We start from the raw sequence: 6,675 nt of genomic DNA, 5'->3' as shown, positions 1-6,675 counted from the left end.
TTCTTAATCCCACCCAGAAGCTGCCAAGTCGAAGCAACTGACAGACAGAAACCTGTCTATCGAGGAATTCAGAGCATTCAGGAGAGTATCTCTGCAGAAGAATCTTTCAAGTGACATTTGTTGACTTAATCGTCACAACATTCCGAAGTGCTATATAACACATCACTTTAGCAATAGAGAATAGAAAGAGAGAAGCCACCCAGATGTCATGAAATCCAGCTTTCTTTTGTGACTCCTGGTCTAGGCATGTTTTCAATGAATAGATACTGCTGATGGTAAAGGATAGACCTATACAACAGCGTCTTTGACCCCACAGTAAAACAGACTATCATGAGCTTGGGGGTCCCTTTTATGTCTAAGACATAGCTGTGCTATTATTTCTCTTTAACAGAATTGCTTCTCTGTGCTCTTTCTGAAGTAACTATTGCACTGCACACACTATCTTATTTTCTATGACAGTGTTTCTCAACCTTGACAACTTTAAGATGTGTGGACTTCAACTCCCAGAATTCCCCAGCCAGCTTTGCTGGCTGGGGAATTCTGGGAGTTGAAGTCCACACATCTTAAAGTTGTCAAGGTTGAGAAACACTGTTCTATGGGATGGCATGCCAATATTTCAAATTTGTGTTTTTTGTTTTTTTTAAAAAAGGTCATGTTGACTGTTTGAGGGGCACACTTTCCCCCACGTGTGAACACCTCTGTAGTTGCCACGATGATCAGCCAACTGGAATATTTTGTAGTCCTTGCTTTGTTGAAAATGCTCATTTTCTTTCTTCAGTTTGCCTGCCTTAGCATCTCAAGCATCTCATCTGCAAGAGTTTGGAAACAGCCAGCATTATTTGTGGCTTTTAATCTTGATCCACCTCATCCACATCTGCTTTAAGTTTCATGTTCACCAGCCCTCACTCCCACTCCAGTCTTCCTTGATGATTTCACCTACCTCTTGTTCTATCACTGAAAGAAGAAAAGGTTTATTTCTTTGATGACCTTCTCCAAGGATTAGTTGCAGTGTCTTTCTTTAAAAAAGGAAGGAATTACTACTTGCTAGAAATAATCCCAATTAAAGTCAGTGGGACTTCTGAATAAGCATATGAAGGACTGCCCTGTCAGTTTCATACTAGCTTAAATTTTTCCTTCTTTTCTTTTTTAAAGAAAGGCAAATGAAGGAGAGAAGCGATGTGACTGGGAAGGCTGGAATAAAGATTCCAAATGTATTTCTTTTCAAGGAGAAATAACAGGAGATGAAGAAAGATGGGTTTATCTTTCTGTTTGTTACATTAAGTCTACTCCGTAGCCATTACAGCAGAAGCACGACAAGAGAGAGTTAAAAAGAAAACTTCAATACGGCAGTCACAGCCATGTGATCAAAGCCCCACTCCTTTCTGTGTGTCATGCATAGGACATGCTAAAAGGGCACATGATTTTTTGACCTCCTCCTGCATGTCCCACATCACAGCAAATGTGCAGACACTTCAAAAGTCAGAAGCAATACATCAAACATAAATCCTCTTGAATATGTACAATGGGGTTTTTTTTAGACATTTTATCCTGCCTTTATTATTTTTTTATAAATAACTCAAGGTGGTGAACACACCTAATACTCCTTCCTCCTCCTATTTTCCCCACAACAACCACCCTGTGAGGTGAGTTGGGCTGAGAGAGAATGACTGGCCCATGGTCACCCAGCCGGCTTTCATGCCTGAGGCAGGACTAGAACTCACAGAGTTCTGGTCTCTAGCCCGTTGCCTTAACCACTAGACCAAACTGGCTTTTTTTTTTCCACAAAAGATCCATAGTTTAGATTTACTTTTTGTCACAGATCTGTAGTATTGTAAATATTTCTTTTTACTAGATGTGCTTTTTTTCTTCTGAAGCTGTGCAAGGCTGTACTTTTCATTTAAAAATATATATATAGATGAATAGTTAGTTATATATGCATTCCAAAAAACTTGAATAGTTGACCTTCCTGCCTGATTACAAAATGTTAAGAAAACCAGAACAAAATTCTTGCCTACAGAGCCACCTCTCCTTTGGTCAAACCAGTTTAACAGGCTACAATGTTACCCACCAATGGAGAAATACTCTATTTCAGTGTTTCTCAACCTTGGCGTCTTGAAGAAGTGTGGACTTCAACTCACAGAATTCCCCAGTCAGCACATCTTCAAGCTGCCAAGGATGAGAAACACTGCTGCATTCCTGTGTTCATCCTGTAAATGCTACCAGAGATACAATGAAACAAATAGGAAAAAAATGTCACAAAACAGGTTTGAAAAATTCTGGAAGGAACAGGCAGAACCTGAGACAGCACTAAGGATAAAAAGTTGACCATGAACTTCAAAAAGCACTTCCATAGTGGGAGAAAAAGGCTAGTGTGAACAAAGAGGGCCAAAATAGCCTTTGGCATGATATGTTTTGAAAAGATTTAAGTAATTTTTCTCTCAGTAAGACTACTCAGTCTTTAGTGTTCTGGCCAATGAATGTAAAATAAATGAAAATACCTAAGAAGCACTTGCTAATTTTTAATACTAATTCTGTAGCATTCAAATTTAAATACAATAAGCTGCCACTATTTTTATTTTTCTATCCATGTGGTTTTAAAAACTGGGTGCCCCCTTGGAAGACCTAAAAGAACAGGTTAGGGACAAATCATTATAGAGAAAATCTATCTATGTGGTTGCTAGGAGTCAACACTGACACTTACTTACTTACTTATTTTTGCTGTTTTTCATGGATTTATGATGGTTTTTCCTGCGGAAAAGTATCTCTATAATGAGGCCCATTATTCCTAGTGGTTCCGCACTATAGTGTTTGCTAGCAATTACACTGAAGATAAAATTTGTCCACTGGCAATTTCTGCTCCCAAGTCAGTATTCAAAAGCCTCCTTCATGCATTTTCTTCTAATCTCAGATTTGAACATTTCAGTTTCAGCTGTTTATTCACAAGAGAAAAAGGGAGGGTGAAAGAATGTTCATTAACTCCAATACCATGAATGAACAAAAGGATCTATTTAGCAAAATAGCTTTATATGGATAAGAAAAGGTTGGAATTGCTGCTCATGTCCCTTGTCAACCATATTTCATCATGTTGGGGATTCATTAATCCCTCAGTGAGGAAGAATACCACCAGTTGCCTACATTCCTTTCCCCACCCTTGGAACTGAGGTCACATTTCATATGCTATTTTCCATCTTTCTGCCCTTGTTGCTTTCAATCTCCCACTCCTAAATTCTTCTCTCTCCATTAGTTAAATTCCATGCCTCTTTTCACCTATTCTCAGCCTCAAGTGAAATTTAATTCACTGCCAACTCTGTATGGTTGAGTGAATACTGCAGTCCTTAGGTTCCAACACAGATAAAACTCTTTCCCATGTTAGAGAAATCCTTGATCAGCCATGCCTTTGGAAAGTACTGTGATCTGTGACCATCAACCAAAGACGCATACATATACAACCAAAGTCTGCCTATAAAAATGATATGAAAAAGCAGAATTTGAACCAGCATTTTCAGAATGTCAAGCAGAAACCGCCAATTGTTTTGAAGGTTTAACAATGCCTCTTACAAACCTATGGTGCATCTTGTGTATTCTGCATGAAATTGCTGTTTAGAGGTTGATATGGAGGAAGCACTCCCTCCCTGGGGAGTTATTTTGGTCATTTTTCATCATGGGCTACTCTTCTGTAGCGGTGAGAAAGCTTGACATTCAAATAGGAATGTACACGTATTTGACTTTGTGCTTCACTTCATGTTCCATGCAAAGCATTCCAGTGCTGTGAAACACTGACATTACTGCATCACTTGGCTGGGGAAGTGGGGCTCTGTACATGTACAGAAACTCATTCCCAGCTAAGGGAACCACCGGAAGAAGTGCTTCATACACTTGCAAAGTCCTCTGAGAAAGAGACATACATCACCTCTGCATCTTAGTGAAGCAGAGTGGGGCAAACCAACTCCAGCAAATGCAATCATCCCATCACACCAACTCTAAAGTCTCCCTTGGTTGTTCTGCTGACCTCTGGCCAGATTTCCATGGATTCTAGTAGGGTTCTTTTAGATGCCTATTTAAACTTGGCAGAAATAATTCCAATGAACTAAATGGAAGAAAGGCAAATCCATTTTTTAAAAAATGTGTAGTTTTGCTCATAACAAAGATTTTCCATAGCCCTGAAGTACAAAGCTTCAGATTTTTCCCCAAGCATTAACTCACAAAAAAGTATGTTAACAACTCCCCTTAGTGTCCATATTCAGTCAACTAAACAATGTTGACAAACATTGCCAGCATCCATCTTGTGGGTTTTTTAAAGTCCTAAATCGTATCACTGTTATTAGCAGTGGATGCAATCCCTCTGTAGATGCAGCCTTCTCCAATTTTGCCACCTCCTAAGCATGTTAGAAGTTCAATTCTCAGAATTCCCAGCTAGTGGGCCCAGTACACCTGGAGGGTGCCAGATTGAGCAAGGTTGTGCATGTTACAAGTGGTACCCATTCTAGTTTGGTATAATTTTGCATCTGATTTACTGACTGGGGTAAAAGCCAGGATCCAAATGCTAAAAAGACAAAAGGAAAAAAGCAGAACTGATACTATAAGGTAGACCTCTGCCTCATTTTTCTAGATCCTGTTACAGGAAGCCACACATGCCAGCTACCAATGCCAATTTTGTTTGGTTTCATTCTTTCCCTCACTTTCACAATGTTCTGGTCTAGCAATTTAAAACCATTCCTTAGAAGTGGGGGTAGGTCAGGAGTACATTTATTTTTTAAAAATGTACAAAGCGTCTGATGGATCTCTCCCAAGCTTGATTAATCTTTTAAAAGCCTTGCACAATTACAGCAGCACTGGGTTTCCTGTAGAGATAGAGAGACATCCTCCCTTCTTCAGAACTTCCTGGAAGGACCATCTGACCACAAAACTTCACATGATCATATCAATCTTATTCCGCTGGTAGATCAGTAGGTAAAATTTGACATAAAAGGAGTGGTGAGCAGTCTGTCCCCTCTCCCCTTCACTTCCATCAGTAATGCTGGTAATTACAGTGAACAGTCAGTTCTCCTACTGTACAGCATAATTGTATTTAGTAGGGAACCTTTGAATACATGACTCCACATGAGCTGGAACCTAGTTACTGGAGAGTTCTACCTTGCATCATGTGAGACACCTCACATAAAAGCATTTACATGTATGCAAATACTCAATACTGTAGACCTTTTAGACTAATTGTGAAGATTGCCTCTCCAGTGACCTCAGCAATATGACTTACACATGGCTTCTCATGATTTCAAGTCTACCTATGAATGTATTGCCAGAGCAGGACTAGGACCAGCTGCCCTAACCGCCCTAACCCATTTGCTCTGAGCATTTCAAAGGCTAATAGATAAGACTGGAGCTCTTCCTGGGTGTATCCATTATCAGCCTGGTGCAAGCAGAGAAAGGCAGTAAGCCCCCAATTCTTCTCCCCAACTGGAGATCAAAGGGAGGAGGAAGTGGTCAGTTGGGCATGCAATGGGAATAGAGAGATAACAACTAGCTCATATTTCTCCCCAGCAACAGTGAAAGTGCCCACCTTGTGGGAGTGTTTTGCTCACCCAAGAGTGTGAATAAGTATTGTTTGCCAATAATCATGTACCTCTTTGTTCTAAACATGTATAAAAGTTGTGTTGATTTGCAAGCTTGGTGTGCCTGTGGAACTAAAGTCATAGGCACCCTTTCTTCTGCAGAATAAAACTATAAAAGAGATTTCCGCCTGGTGTGTTAATTGGCGAAGCATGCCAGATTTTAAAGAACCCAGAGTTCTTGGGACAACAAAGTAATGGAGAAATCTGCTGCAAAGAACCCACTGGACTTTTTAAACAAGGCTGGAAAGTATCCATTCAGTTTTAAACGCCTTCTCTCCCAACCTGGATTTAAAAAAAAAAAATTCGAGGAAAGGATGTCTGTGGCCACCATTGTTCCTGCTAGAGATCCCTGAGGGAGCAACCTCTCCATCCCTAAAATCAGGGCTGGCAACATTTGAGAGGTCAAGATCCTTAACTCAGCCTCAACCTGCCAGCCTTCATGGCAATCAGTGATGTTATATCACCAGAGAAGATGTGGCTTTTTTTTTTTTTTGCTTTTTGCTTTTTGGAGGAATTAAAGGTAGGGATGGGAGCACAAGACCTCCTAGGAAAATTGTTCTTATTTGTCCCTTAAAACAACCCAACCCCCTGGAAAAGAGGCCCAGATCATCTCACTGACATTTGTCCCTTTTGCTGCAGAACTTCAGCAGTGCAATCACAGGAGGTGGGGGCTGCAAGCAGTCTATGAATTGCCCACCTCTGCCTAAACCAGACAAGTCCTCTCTCGGTGTTAATTTGCTATTGTCTCTTCAAAGTCAGCCAATATTATCTGTGACATTTTTGCCTCAGTTTTCACATACAGTGTACAATATGGAGAAGTTGTGCATTTGATGCACCATTTCAAACTAAAGGTGAGGATGCCTGTGTACCAGTGCTTATCCATACCACAAACAAAACAAATCTCCGTGCATAGAAATTTGGTGGCAGGTGAAGAAGTTCTAGCCTAGCCTTCTCTCAGACCTGCTAGTTTTTTCCAGGTGAGGATTAAAAAAATCAAACAAACAAATGAGGGGCATTAAAAAACAAATGAGCACCCAATAATAATTAAAAATAGTATCATTTGGGT

Source organism: Candoia aspera, chromosome 3 (assembly GCF_035149785.1).
Source record: "Candoia aspera isolate rCanAsp1 chromosome 3, rCanAsp1.hap2, whole genome shotgun sequence".
Taxonomy (NCBI): domain Eukaryota; kingdom Metazoa; phylum Chordata; class Lepidosauria; order Squamata; family Boidae; genus Candoia; species Candoia aspera.
The sequence above is the reverse complement of the archived record's forward strand: the minus strand, read 5'-3'. Positions refer to the sequence as shown.